Source organism: Boeremia exigua (genome assembly GCF_020726555.1).
Source record: "Boeremia exigua strain MPI-SDFR-AT-0100 chromosome Unknown C7974scaffold_15, whole genome shotgun sequence".
NCBI lineage: Eukaryota > Fungi > Ascomycota > Dothideomycetes > Pleosporales > Didymellaceae > Boeremia > Boeremia exigua.
The window spans coordinates 1,000,922-1,017,056 of NW_025763532.1; positions in this window are offsets into that span (position 1 = coordinate 1,000,922).

Sequence of the window (16,135 nt, forward strand, 5' to 3'; positions counted from 1 at the left end):
TTTAACTTAAGCCCCTACTAATCCTTCCCTAGGCTTATTTCTTAGTTACTATACTAATACTAGTCCCTCCTAGCACTCTTATAGTAGCCTATTAGGTTATCTACCTTTATTCTATATATACCCTAGTAAAGGGTAATTAGATTAAATAGAAGTTTAATTTAAGAACCTTATCCTAGTATATATACTATATATAGTAGAATAAGAAGTGTTAACTAGTAATATTATAATATTCTTATCCTACTTATAATTATATACTAACCTAGGAAGGTTCTAATTTATATTAGTCCTAAGTATACTACTCTTATAGAGGTGCTTAATGCATAGGTTAAGGTATTAGTAAAGGATAAAGAGGGGATTTTAGCTAGGGAAGCTGCTACTATAAAGAAGGTATATATAGATATATAGCATAATATTTATTAGGCAGCACTTAAGCTTTCTAGTATTATATAAGTAGCAACTATATAACTTAAGGAGGTATTAGTAACTAGTATTCTTCTATACTACTTCTATATATAACCTAACTATAATATATAGGCTTAAAAGATATTAAAGAGGCTTACTAAGGAGGTAGGTATCCTAATAGAGGAGGTCTAGGTGTTAAGAAAGATAGTAGTAGACCTTTAGTAGATATATAAGGCTAGGGCGTCTACTTAGGGAAGTAGTTCTACTACTAGTAGGAGTTAGAGTTATAGTTTATAGTATAGTAGAGGTAGTTATTATATATAAGGTAGAGTAGTATAATAAGACAACCTTAAGATGCTAGATAGGGGGGACAAAGAGAGCAAGCTCTCTAATATCCCTTCTAACCTATCTAATAAGGAACTCTAGTTAGAAGACTTACCTAACCTAGCTATATTATAGCTCTAATATATATTAATGTTTCCTTTATTTTAGGTATTTATAGGATAGGTTTAAACTAGAGGTGCCTAATACTATAGATTTCCTTTATTATAATTTACCTTACTATTTTTCCTATACCTACTACTCTCCTTGCTAGGTTAACAACTACTATAAGAGTTAAGGTAGAGGGCCTAGCTATTATAGAAACTTCTAATAATATACTTATAACTTATAAGGTATATGCTTAAAATTAGTAGTAGGATACTAAGTTAGGTCTAGGTTATATCTAACCTAGCTAGTATAGTATTCTAACTAGCAATGCTTTATCTAGCTACCTAAGATCTCTTATACTTCCTACTCCTCTACCCTATTTATAGGAGTGCCTAGGGGCTTTAGTGCAGGTTAACTAGGTAGTAGATTATATAGATCTTTATATAAGATGTCTAGTATAAAGATATTATATATCTTTAAGCTAGTAGGTAGCCTTAAGTAGTATAAGTAGCTAACTTCTTTAATAACTTTAAAGGGACCTTACTAAAGGGTAGCTAGCTTATAGCTAGGCTAGTTATTAGCTAGGTTCTATATTAATAGAAAGACTTTGTCTCTAACTTTCTAGTTTACTAGAAGCTAATAAGTATCTTTTATAACTTATATCTAGGTCTAGGCTGCTTCTAGGTTATCTTTAGCTATTTTCTAAGCATTATATATTTAGGTAGCTAATACTATAGCCTCCTTATAGTTAAGGATTATTATAGGATCTACCTTTAATTCTATAGTAGACTACTACTAACTTTAGCAAGGTTTACTCCTATATAGCAACTAGTATAGTATTAATCCTAGAGAGGAATATAGCAGTATTATCTAAACTTAGTATATTATTAGAAGCAATTTAGACTAGTCATCCTAGTAGTATAATATAAAAGGGCATAATTGTTAGTTAATATATTTGTTTATAATTTTAGTTTAACTATCTATTTCCTTATAATATATAGTAGACAGCTTAACCTTTCTACTAATAATATAGTAGAATTCTAACTAGAAGCTTAATATAAACTAGGGACCTTAGTTAGAAATAATTAACTTAGGAGTTGTCGCAGCAGAAAAGGCCTACTTATAGCAGTAATTCTAGAGAATCTAGTAGTCGCGCGTGGCTATTATTTTGCCCTATTTTTCTGCAACAGGAGTATATCTAAAATAATATACCTACTAAATAAATAGTTTAGCTATACCTTAGGTAGTAGTTATCTTATAGCATAGCATTAAGATAGCTTGCTTAGAGAGATAATTAATAATTACTAAAATTTAATTATATCTAGCCTTATCTTTTAGAAATAACTTAAAATCTATATATAAATATTATATAGGTTAGTTAGGGATTAGGAGTAGATATAAATACTGCTAAAGTTAGGTCTACCTTAGATAGTTATAGTAACAAGATAAATAATTGCATATATAGTAATTATAAGTAGCACTTATACCCTTCTAGTAATATTGTTATAATAATAATTAATATATCTTCTTAGCACTTAAGTAAGTAGTAGATAATTAGTTATAGACTTTATAAAGGAGGTAGGTATAGAATAGGGGATCTATAGGTATGCATAGATAATTCTTATATAATAGTTGCCTATAGTATATCTAATACCCTTCTAGTAAGACTTAACATTCCTAGGGGAAACTATTATAGTTTGCTTAAAGAATAGCTTTAACTAATTCTAGTAAGTTAAGTTCTATCTTCTTCTTTATAGAGGTAAGGGTTATTACTACTACTATTTCTAGGTATTACTTAGCTAAATTAGAGTTTATGCTAGGGTGTAGTTAGTAGGGACCTAGTAATACTTAAGATTAATTATCTAGCTAGGCTACCTTAAGGTTACTTAAGTCTTATTTATATTAGCTTAGGATATTAGCGTGTATATTCTACTTACTAGGCATATACTTAATCTAGAAAATAAATAGGCTTAATGCTTCTACCTAATAGGCTTAATGCATATTTAGTACCTTTATAACTATAAAATATTCTAAGGATTAGTAGTTAGAGCATACTTAGACCTAACTTATAACTAATATTAGTTCTACCTACTATTTTTTAAAGGCTTAGAGGATAGCAAATAGTTCCTTGTTATAGATTTTCTAGTTAAGTTCTACTTTAGCTAGGATATAGCTATAGAATGCTATAGGGTACTATTGCTTATCTAGGTGTTCTTAAGACAGGACACCTATAATAATACTATAAGAGGTATTAGTCTTAATCTTTATAGGGTATATTAGGTTAAAGTAATATAAGGTTAGTATAGCTAGAAGACTCTGTTTAAGAGACTTAAAACTATAAGAATCGACTACTAAAATCTCGAATCTTATAAACAAGATACTACCTAACTTAAATAACCTCTAACTTAGCTCTAGCTTAATTCTAAGTTAAGCCTTAGATATATCTATAGCTATTTAGAACTAACTCCCCTCTAACTTAGTCCTAACTCACCCCTGTTGCTATTTCTTATCTATCTATAGCTAACTAAGACTTATAGGTATAAAAGGCAAGCCTATAGTAGTTCTAGAATAGATAGTTTTTAAGTATTCTTTGTACAAGACCTATAGGAATAAGATTCTCCCTAGTTATTAACTTTCCTAGTGCTCCTATACACCTTATAGTGGAATTAGAACCGTATTAGAGGGTCTTATTACCTGCGTTGTTATAAAAACTAGTCTAATATACCTCTATCTACTTAAACTTATTACTTAGGCTTTAGAGCACAATTAAAGGTTTAGTAACTTAAGAAAACTTAGGCACAAATTATTAATAGAACCTAGTAAAACTAAGGTGTAACTTAACTCTAGTAACTATTATAGGAGGCTTCTAATTATTTAGTACTTAGACCTTCTCTAGGTCTACTTTAACACTAGTGTTAGTAAGAACGTAACCTAGGTACTTAGTTTAGGTAATATAAAACTTGCTTTTCTTAATATTAATTTAGAGACTAGTAGATTTAAGATACTTAAGAATAAGTTTAACATGCTTCTTATAAGTTGCTTTGTCTTTAGAGTAGATTAGGATATTATTAAGGTATATAATATAGAAGTTATCTAGATAATTAATAAGTACATTATTTATATACTATTAGTAGGTAGCTAGACTATTACAAAGGCTAAATAGCAATACCTTATACTTATAGGTGCTATATTAGGTATAAAACATAGTATACTCTTTAGAGGCAGGATCTATTTAGATTTAATTAAATACTGCACAGATATTAAATTTACTAAATATCTTAGCTTTTAATAGGCATACTAATAACTTATCTATATAAGGTATTAGATATAAGTCCTTATAGGTAAGGTTATTAAGCTTCTAGTAATCTATATAGATCTATAGACTACTATTTAGTTTATATACACACAAGACTAGGGAAGTAAAGGGGCTCTAACTATACTTAATTTATCCTTACTTAAGTTGTTCGTGTATAAACTTCTTTATAGCTTTAAGTTCTTTAAGGTTCTACTTATATAACAAGGAGTATAAGTTAAGCAAGGGTTCTTCTAGCACAATCTTATAATTATATAGTTGTCGCAGCAAGTTACTAATTAATAACCTTCCAGGATCACAGAGAAGGTTTAGATCACCTAACCTTGATTACCTCTACTGCACAATAATTACAAGACATAGTAATCTCTAATTAGCTTAGTATTTTAGCCTAATTAAGCTCTAGAATAAGGTATATATTTAAGTAGTTATAACACCTTAGAGAAGATAGAGAACCTAATTAATTTACTTAATTACTTATTCTATGTCTATTAATTAATTTAGTTACTTATAATCCTTAATTAATAATAGTTATAAGCCTAGTTTACTAGAGCTATAAGGCAATTCTTCCTATATACTCTAAGCAACTAAATTAATTAAATAGACTAGAAATCTACTCTAATCCTCTCTAACTCTTCTAATTATAGAAGAAATAATCTTAACTAGTTAGATCCTTCTTAGGAATAGATTAGACTAGCTATACTAGTATACTTAGCTTAAGCTATATGCTTAAGATAAGGCAATATAGGATTAGATTAACCTAGATAGTAAAACTATACCCCCTATTAATTAATAGGAGCTAATCTACCTAGATTTTAAAGAATCTATAGATACTCTATTAGGTAGCTTAGCAAGCACCTTAGAAATAATAACCTTAACCTTAATAATTCGTAGGACTAATTATACTAAGTAAGTTAATTAATATAAAGTCTAGACTAGCTAGTAGTCTAGAAAGGCTGCTAAGCTAAGCAATCTCTAAGACTAGATTAATAAGACTATCTTAGCTAATCTTATAGCACTAGCTTTAATTAAGATAATCAATTAAGATAAGTTAACACCTTAAGCCCTTGTTTAAATCCTTAAAGATAATCTAGCTCCTACTAATACTAACACTATAGCTCTAGTTAGGTAGTAATACTAAATATACCTTAATAAGGCTAGAATAGGACAAATAAATGCTAATAAGTAGTTTAATAAGTAGTAGGTAATCTATAGTAAGGCTTAAGCATTTAGGATTACTAATATTAAAGGATAGCTTATAACTATAGATTTCTTAGCTAGCCTAGGGCCGAATCTACCCTAGGTTGAATTTTGTGTTCTAATTTTATAAACCCCCCCCCCCCCCCCCCCCCTAGATTTTAAGACAAATTTTGCTAAGGATACTAGCAGCAGCTAATATTGCTAAGCAACCTATATTACTAAGCAATCTATATTACTAAGCAACTAATATTGCTAAGCAACTAATATTATAGAGTAACTAATATTATAGAGCAACTAATATTATAGAGTAATAGTAATAATACTAATACTATAATAATTAAGCACTATATAGGTAGCTATTTAGCAGCTTTAAACACGTTTATATTAATATATTATAGTTATCTACTAACTAAGTCTATTATACTATAGGTCTACTAAACGCCTAGAACCTTATATAGTAATTATTTTAGCTAGCAACCTTAGACATTAAAAATTGTTATAACTAAGCGCTGCCTTTTAAGCTTAATATATATAAAGCAGACGCCTTTCCCTCTACCTCTTATATAAGCAGCAACCTAAGCCACTCTATATATGCCTTATTTACTAGCTAATTATACTTAGGCCTAACTACTCTACCTATAGTAATCCTGTTATAAATAATTTAAATTTGCTAGTTTATACTTACTCTCTCCTATATAGTAAGAGCAGGTATATAAGCCTATACTACCTCCTAACTAAACTAGACTAGGCCTAGTAACTTGTTTAAGGTTAAGGTAACTATTCTATAGAAATATTTAGTAGCTTAAGAAAGGTAGTTAATACTATATATTATGCATAGCAATAGCTTATTAATATATTCTAGTATGTCTAATACTACCTAGATTAAAGGTATAAGGCTATAAAGTTAGTATATAAATAGCACTAGCACTAGATTAATATATATTACTAGTATAGCAAGGGTAATAGTATATATACTATTAGAGTTAGCTATAAGCAATATTTATATATTATTCTAGGTTAAATATTTAACTACTTAGAGGGTAATAAGTATAATAAGTCTAATAAGGATAATAGAGATAGTTAAGATAGGACTATAGCTATAAATAGTAGCAGCTTATATTTAACATAGTATAAAATATAATTAGTTTATAGTCTACTCCTACTATAGGAACTACTTAGAGTTATAGGTCTTTTATAGTATTATAGGTTAAATATAGTTTAGGGACTTAAAAATTTTTAAACTCCTATAGGGCTACCTAATATATTAAACCTATAGTTATAGATAGCTATACTTATAATTATTAAGTTAATTCTTTGCAGGTATACATATATAGCTTATATAATCTATTATATTTCTAAAGCTCTTAGAAATTATTGCATATAATTTATAATATATAAGTATATCCTTAGAATATACTTTGCTATAACATATATATAACAACTTTTATACTATAGGCAGAGGGCCTTAGCCTATTTTATAAATTTTTTATAATATACCTCTATTTTTATGCTTTATTAATAAAATTATTATAGATTTCTTAGATACTCTAGCCCTTAGGATTACTTTAGAATAGTCTTAATTAATAAAGCACTAGATTAATATGCAAGCTGCCCTAGGAGAGAAAATACTTATAATTAACAAACTTGCTTATATGTTTACCCTTAAACTTTAGGGGTAAGTTCTATTACCTAAGAATAAGGGATTAGGTATTTACTTAATACTTAGATTAATCTCTAATTAGAATAAGAATAATAAGAAAGATAAATAATTGTTTAAATACCCCTATAAGCTAAATAGAAACTACTTCTAGAAACTAATTAACTACTAATACCTTAAGACTACTCTAATTAGGCTAGGACTAGTAAATAGAATACTAGTTAATCTAAGCAATAAGGACAAAGTAAAGATTAGGGAAAGAGCTAAAATATCTAAATAGACTATAATTAAAAAGCAAGTAATCTAGTCTAGATAGAACTCTAATCTAAGTACTAAGAAAGAACCCTTCTTAGCAAAATTTCTAGGCTCTATAATTTGTTATAAACCTAAGATAGAATATAGCAGAAGATAAGAGATAGAAGGATTAATAATACTTAGGGACAACCTAGAGGTCTTTAAGAGGGTTAGCATTTATAACTAATAATAATATAACCCCTCTAATTCTAAAGCCTTAGTAGAATGCTACTATAGAATATATTATATATTGTTCTAAGAATCCTATAATATTCTAAGGCATCCTAATATTAGTATATTATAGAATATTAGAATAACTATAGAATATCTTTAGGTATATAGCAAGTAGGAATATAACCCTTAAGGTTTATATTTAACCTAAGTATTAATCTATAATATTAGATCTTAACCTAATCTTTAAGCTAGATAGTCTACTCTATACTACTTATTATTACCCCTTACCTTTAAGATAGATAGATTATATCTATACTTCTTATTATAAGACCCCTTTAGTTTCCCTAATAGTATTTATCCCTAAGAACTAATTAAATAGTGCTTCTAAGCTTTACTTAAAGTATAACCTTAATACCCTATAGGTAATTCTAATCTTCTAATAAATCTCTTCTTAAGGTTCTCTTAAATATACTTATAAAGTATACTAAGTTCCTTTTCTAATAGCTAGTATAGTAGCCTAAAAGTTAGTTACTTTTCTTCCTAGAGCTTAATCTTATAATCCTAGGGTTTATACTTAGGTAGAGCTTTTACTATAAGCTCTTCTTTAAATATTTATATATATTATTAATATATCTCTAGAATATTAGGAGTTATATATTTCTCCTTAACTACTACTTTATAAGGCTAGGGCTAGTTGCTCTCTATATAGTTAACTACTCTATCTTAGCATATCTTAGTTAAAGTAATATTACTAATTATCTTCTTATCTACTAGTTATATTATAGTCTATATAGGTTCTAACTATATTATGCTATATTTATAGTACTTTAGTAAAAGCTTCTTATATACCTAATCTATCTATAGGTTAGACTTCTATAACTAGGGAATTCCTAATATAATATTATAAGTAGCTATTCTAAAAGTATCTAGGGTTATTTTCTTATAGTATCCTTAGATAGTTATTAGAATAGATAATACCTTATAGATTATTTCTAATTCCTTAGGCATAGGTTCTCTATTAGCTACTTATAGTAGGTAAGGTTCTATCTTCTAAGTAGGGTATAGTCTAGCTAGCTATATTACTTATAAAGAGATATAGTTAGACTATAATCTATAGTCTAGTAGTGCCTATATCTATACTTCTTCTAATTTAATAGAGAGTATAACTAGGCAATTAGTACTAATATTGTTAATAGATTAATCCCTAGTGCATATCTTTTATGCTAGTCTAAAAAAGACTCTTCCTTGCTATTTAATACTTCTTTATATTTAAAGAATCCTAGCTACTTCTTAGCCTCCTTATAGCCCTTATAGTTATTATATAGGTATTATTGCTAATATAGGTTTAAGTAGTAATTATTAATTATTAACTATTTAATATATATATACTAAGTATCTTTTTCTCCTAGGAAGTAGTATTATTCTTACTTATCCTATAAGTAAACTTTGCATATATTATCCTTGCATTTATACTATTTATTATAATAGTAGTATTTTGCACTAGGAAACTATCTACTATTTATCTTATTATTATAGTATACTATACATAAGTTAGTGCTATAAGCTATCTATAAAATAGTATAGTAAAGTAGGTTCCTTATATCTATTAGGTACTAAGGCGTTATCCTTTATTATATAGGCATTTGCCTAATATTAGGTTTATCTTATACTAGGATATCTTTACTAGCTTATTATAGCATTTTAATAGTTATATAATTATTTTATTAATAGTCTATAAACTATTCTTTATACTATTCTTTAGGTTTCTTTAGCAGTTTATAGATAGATACTAATATATTTTTATAGTTTTTATAAACCTATAGGTCTAATATTACTATAGCTAGTGTCTTGCTATTATTATATCTCTATAGTAACTTTAGTAACTAAATGCAAGCTACTACTAGTTTATTATCTATAATATTAAGTATATTATTATTCTATATATATTATTATATATATTCTTTGCTATTACGTGCTATATATTTATTACTTAGGCATTATGCTAAATTAGCCTAGTGTTTAACCTCTAGTTATTATTCTAAGACCTAGAGCATCTAGTTATAATACTCTTAGTATTTAGCAGATCTATTTAGTTTGTTATACTAGTATAGTATAGGTGCTCTACTTTAGATGCTTTATTAGTCCTTATTAGGTTTAATATACTTATTATCTATCCTAGATTCTATCCCTAGATCTTCTATAAGATATCCTATATTATTAGTAAGTATTTCCTAATTAGTAGTATTAGTAGGCTTAGCCTTGCTAGATAATATATTAAGCTGTTATATAACCTTATTCTTGCTATAATAGTCTCTAGTAAAGTAGCCTATTTTACTATAGCTATAGCAAGTTATTAGAGGCTTACTAGTTCTAGAACTACCTAGATTCTTTATATTCTACTATTTAGGTCCTTTATTAATATTAGAGAGGTCTATAGCCTTAGTACTATAGTAACCTATATTAGTTTTAGTATAAACTTATTATAATATATTAGGCTAGTAATAGCCTCTAAACTATCCTTATTAGATATTATTCTTCTATAGGTTTCTAAAGGCCTATAGTATAGAATTAGTAACTCTTATATAGAGGTTATCTTATAATTCTAACTATAGCTTGTATAGTTTAATGTTGTTATTAATTATAGATTATAAGCAACTAAATTAATTAATAGACTAGAATAAATAATTAAGTGAATTAATTAGGTTCTCTATCTTCTCTAAGGTGTTGCAACTACTTAAATATATACCTTGTTTAGAGCTTAATTAGGCTAAAATACTAAGCTAATTAGAGATTACTATAGCCTAGACTTATCGTGCAGTTAAGGTAATTAAGGTTATATAATCTAAACCTTCTCTGCAATCTTAGAGGGTTGTTAATTAGTAACTTGCTATAACACACCCCCTAGGTGCATTAATCTATTAATTACTACACCTGCTTACTGCAGCAATTATATTCCCTTCCTTTAATTAGTAATCTTAAAAATTTATTATTATTACTTATTTGCTGTTACAACTGCTCTTAGCGCTTTGCTTAATTAAGCAAGTAAATAGTTATGCTAAGGCGTATAGTAAATAAATAATATTATGCTCTGCGCTTACTTATTCTAACTCTAACTCTTCTAATTGCTCTTGCGCAATATTATTACCTTCCTTTGCTCTAATCTGTCCCTTAATTGCTGCTAATTATAGTATAGTTAACTTGATTATACTTAAGGATGTGTACTAATCTTTTAATTAAGGTCTCTACTCTAAGTAAAGTGCCTAGTAATCCTCTAATTATGCCCTCTACTATCTGCTAGACTTGCTTAGGCTATCCTATTGCTCCTAAAGCTCTAATAGATACTCCTAAGCAGCGCTAATCTTATAAGTCTTATATTCTAGATAAGTAGGATAATAAGTCTGCTTAGTCTAATTATTCTAATCTTCCCCTAATTAAGGGCAATATTTAATTCTATATATGCTTTAGTTATATAAAGAAGACCTAGGCTGCTGCATTTAAGATCTAGATCTATTATAACTAGCTAAGTAGTAGTAGTAATTAGTACATTAAGTATAGTACGCATCTATGCCTGCTTATAAATAGTATAATTACTTAAGTTTTTAGTTAGTGCCTTAGGTATATGCGCAAGAACTATCTTATAAGTATCTATTTTAATTCTTATAAGGTTATAATTGTTTATTAATTAGATTGTAGTTTGCAACCTAGGAGTTAGATTATAATTATCTTACTAAGCTTATTACTAAGCATGCTAAGCATCTTAATAAGCATAGGCTCTCTGCTCCTTAATTAATTAAAGGTCTTGCTTATCCCTTAATCTAGTATTTTAATAACTTAATTACTAATCCTGTTATAGTAACTCTAAAGTTAAAGAATAGCTCTAAGCACTCTACTCTAGGCAAATTATCTAATTCTGTTCCTTCTTCTAAGAAGAAGAAGCTTAATATAGTTAAGAGAGTAGGTCCTTAATTAGAGTTTAGGTAAACTTTACTAATCTATTTCTAGCTTTAAGCAAAGTTTCCTTCTAATCCTTGCCTAGTTACTCCTAATTAAGAAGTCTTTAGTTCTTCTAAGGCTCCTCTAAGCCTATATAAGCTAAGGTCTTGCATAATCTCTTAGAAGAGCGCTAACGCTTATAACTACTTATTATATTATAATTAGCTTAAGGCTGCTGCTTCTAATTAAGAGGTTAATCCTCCTATAAGTGTTTATTTCTATTTCTTCCTTTACTTATACTAATCTGCTTAGAAGAAGTCCCCTATTATTTCTTAATCTCTCTCTCCTACTATTCCTGCTTTATCTATCCTTAATTACTACTTGCTTAAGCAAGTCCTTACTAATACTTAGCTTAAGGCTAAGAATAAGGCTTATACTTAGTATACTGCTTATATTTAGGCTAAAAAGAAGTTAAAGGCAGAGCAGGATTAGAAGAAGCTTGCTAAGTAGGAGAAGATTAAGTTTAGAATTAAGGATGCTAGAGCTTTTGCTTAATCTCTCCCTACTAATTACCTTAACTTTTCTTAGGCTTAGCTTAATTAGTACCTTAAGGCTTATAAGGCTTTATCTGCTTAGGTTATATAAGTGTTTAGGATTCTAGATTATATCTTTAGAGTAGGTAATAATTATAAGGAGGATAAGGAGTAGGAGTAGTTACTGCTCTTATATAGTTAATTAATCTCTAGTTCTGCTTTTCTTTGTTTAATAGTTTGCTTTTTTCCTTAGCCCTAATAATTAATGTTTTATTCTATAATCTAAGTATCTTAAATATTAATTAGTGCTTTAAATAAGTTAAACTGTTACTTAGTAAGCTTCTTAGTTAATCTATCTATAGGTATGCTCTTAGTATTAAGATACTTAACCTTAAATAATCCCTTTAAGTGTTTCTGCCTAAGCTAGAGGTTATATATATCTATATAATGTAGCTTAGTTATAATCTACTTATTCTTCTCTATTATAAGCCTAATTGTTTGCTAGTTGTTATACTAGATATTCTAGACTTACCCTAGGTTAAGCATAAGCTTGCTAAAGAATCTCTTAATTACTATTATCTTCTTAGCTGTGTGTTCTAGGGTAATTAGCTTAGCCTCTATAGTTAATATTATAATTATTAGTTGCCTAGTAGCTTTCTAAAAGATTAGTTCTCTAAATATAATTAATATATAGCTATAAGATAATCTTTAAGTATCTAGATTATTAGTAAATAATGCGTTACTATAGATTATAAGATTAGAGCTGTTATAATTGCTATACTTAATCTTATTATATCTTGTTTAGTATAGGTAGGTAATTACTTAATTAGCTATAGCATAGTGTTCTTTGCTTAGATTTGTAAGGAAGTATAATAGTTTTAATACTGCAAAGGCAATATTAGGCCTAATTATAATCGCAGTATATAGTACTAATCTAATCTTTTCCTAAAATAACTTAACCTCCTGCTTAGTTACTTCTCTCTAATTTAAGATTAGTTCTTCTAAGGGGAGCAGGGTAGGTAGAAAGGTCCTATTGTCGCAGCAGAAAAGGCCTACTTATAGCAGTAATTCTAGAGAATCTAGTAGTCGCGCGTGGCTATTATTTTGCCCTATTTTTCTGCAACAGTTATGAGCCCGGACGCTGAAACTGCGCCAGCATAGGCCAGGTGGATTCTGAGTAGGTGGGTGACCACGTGTTGGCACGCCGCCCGGGACCTCAGTCAGGACCTCCGTGCCCGTGGGGCACGACCCGTGAGCCAGGCCGAAGAGCCAGGCACGGGAGGCAGGCAGGCACTCAGCAGTAGGCAGCTGCAAGCGAGCCAGCACGGCCTTGGTGTGCCTCTTGATCACCAAGACCGTGGGGGGTGTGTCGCAGCAGAAAAGGCCTACTTATAGCAGTAATTCTAGAGAATCTAGTAGTCGCGCGTGGCTATTATTTTGCCCTATTTTTCTGCAACACCTATTCTTTAATCTAAACTTCTTTATAATCTTATTAATATATATATTATAAACTAGAGTAATTATCCTCTTTACTTAATCTCTTATTACTCTAATCTCTAAGAACTATTCTACTAGTCCCTACTTCTAAATCTTATACTTGCTAAATACTTTGTTCTAGATAGCTTTAGCTTCCTGCTTATAGGACTTATAGAACAGGAGTAGAATATTATTAATATAGAATAGAATTAGCATTAATCGCTCTTTATTAAAGAATAGGCAGGGCTCTTCTTTTAATGCTATAAGTCTAAGCTTAAGTAGTGTTCTAGAGAACTCTTTATACTAAAGGAGTAGAGATTCTCTTAATCTATATAATGCTTAATTTAGTTAAATATTATAACCTGCTTTCTTAAACCCTATTAGTAGTTTATAGATTACTAAATTATCTAGGGTAATTAGAGCGTTTAGGAACGCCCTAACTATGTTATATTAGTATACTTCTAGATTAAACTAAGCTGCGATTACTATTACTATTTAGAAGGATTAAGCAGCTAGAGTAGCTACATATATGCTACTTAATATATTGTTTTCTTAAAGATTACCTCTAACAACAATCTAAGCTTTGCACTTAATAAAGTAGCTATTTTAATTAAACTTATAGGTCTATACCTACTTAAGTAGAAGTAGTTAATTATCTTTTAATATAGGGATCTTAGTCTATATGCCTTTCTATATAAGCTAATTAATCTCTTTACTATAGGCTTAGAGGAACTAATTCTTAAGTAGATATTGTAGTAATTATTTCTAGGTCTTTAGTAGTAGTAGGAGCTAATCTTAATAAGGTTATTCTGCTCCTAACTTTAAAGTCTTAGTATTTTAATTGCTTAGTATTGCTACTATAATAATTAAGTTAATAGTCTTATAAATTAGCTAATTATTCTAGTCTCTATTTAGACTAGGGAAGAAGGTATTATATAAGTCTAACTATAGATTGTTTTCTTTGCTTAGATCTACAATTAATATATTTATACTTCCTTATAATAATCTACCCCCTATCTAATTATTATAATCTAACTTATTCCTTTATACTAGAAGGTATTTGCTTATAGGTTAATTAATCTTAGGTCTTAAGCCTTATTAGTAATAACTTAATTATATTAGTAGATTGTTTTAATATGCTTTGCCTAGTGTTATAGATGCAGCTTAACTAGATTAAGAGGCAATATTAGTTAAGCGCTTATGCATTAAACCTCTAGACCCTATCTAGTTACTAGAGATAGGTAGATTAGCTCTTATAGGAGAGTTAACTCCCTATTTATTACCTGCTCCTAAATCCTCTTAAACGCCTATACCTTAATTAATTAGTCTAGGCGTTTGCTTAGGAGTAGCTAAACCTGTGCTTTCTAATTAATCTGCTTAATTCTCTAGATGCTTACTAGCCTTATATGCGTCCTAAGCAGCCTCTGCAACCTTAGTTTCCTAATTAGTAGGTAGGCCCTCTATACTAGTTAATATTCTAATCTGCTTACCCCTAAGATCTTGCTTAGTAGTTAATTATTCTAGTTAGGTTACCTAGTACTCTTTCTCTAGAACTAGTATCTTAATATCTTACCCTAGATTATTAAATTCTCTAATATAGAGCATATCTGCTACTTTAATTGCTTAATTCTTTAGCATTTTATTATCTTTGCTGCTTATATAGAACAGATTCTTATTAAATATAATATTTCTTATAATAATTACTTAATTAAGGGTAGGTACCTAGATTAAATAGATATTAGAGGCTTAATAGCTAACTAAGTACCTAATATAACTATAACGATTAACCTTAAATCCTTGCTTATCTCTACCTACTAATTACTCCCTATCTAAAGGATATACTTAATAGCTATAGGCATATATTCTACTCTAATTAGGGTAGAGATTAGCAGTTCTAATCCTAATCTCTAGAGGCTTATACTAGCAAAAGTACTACCTAAACTAGGAGTCTAGAACCTTATTAGGTAATTAATACCTATAAACAGCTATAGGGCTTAGAGTATAAAGGTAAGCTGCAGCATCTATAACCTCTAGCTAGAGGTAAGCAGAGAGGTTTGCTCTAATCCTTATCTTTATAGATTTAGTAATAAGCTTCTACCCTGCCCTCTCTGCTAATCTGTTTAGCTTATAGGTATATAATAGTAGAGTAACAATCTTAATCCCTCTTTCTTCTGCCTATTCCTTATATCTTAATTGACCTCTCTATAGTCTTATAGCAGTATTGTTATCCTAGTAGATTTTAACAATCTGCTGCTAGTATTTCCTTATAATCTTGCTCTTAAAAGTAGTAATTACTCTTATAATCTTGTTAAGTGTCTTGCTCTAAATGTTAAAGTTAAATAGCTTGCCTAAGAAGTTATCCTTAATAATTAGAGCCTATTCTTTATAAAGCCTTCTAGTTAGTATATTAAATAGATCCTATAATATCCTATAGAATAGTCTAGGTAATTATTCTCTTAGCCTTCTTAAGATTACTTGTGCTAAGTAGGTAACTAAGTAGTGCTTATAGTTAATCCTTTTTATACTATTAATTAAGACATTTCTAGCTAATTTAATAAGTAATTAAATTAAGCATTTGCCTAGATAGCTAGATTATTTATGCTAGAGATCTTTGCTATTAGACCTTTAAATAGAATAAGCTAATTAGATTGCTTTAATAAGTATAGGTAGAGCAGTATAAGAGCTAAACTTAATATATTTAACAAATAGTAGCTTAAACTTCTTCTT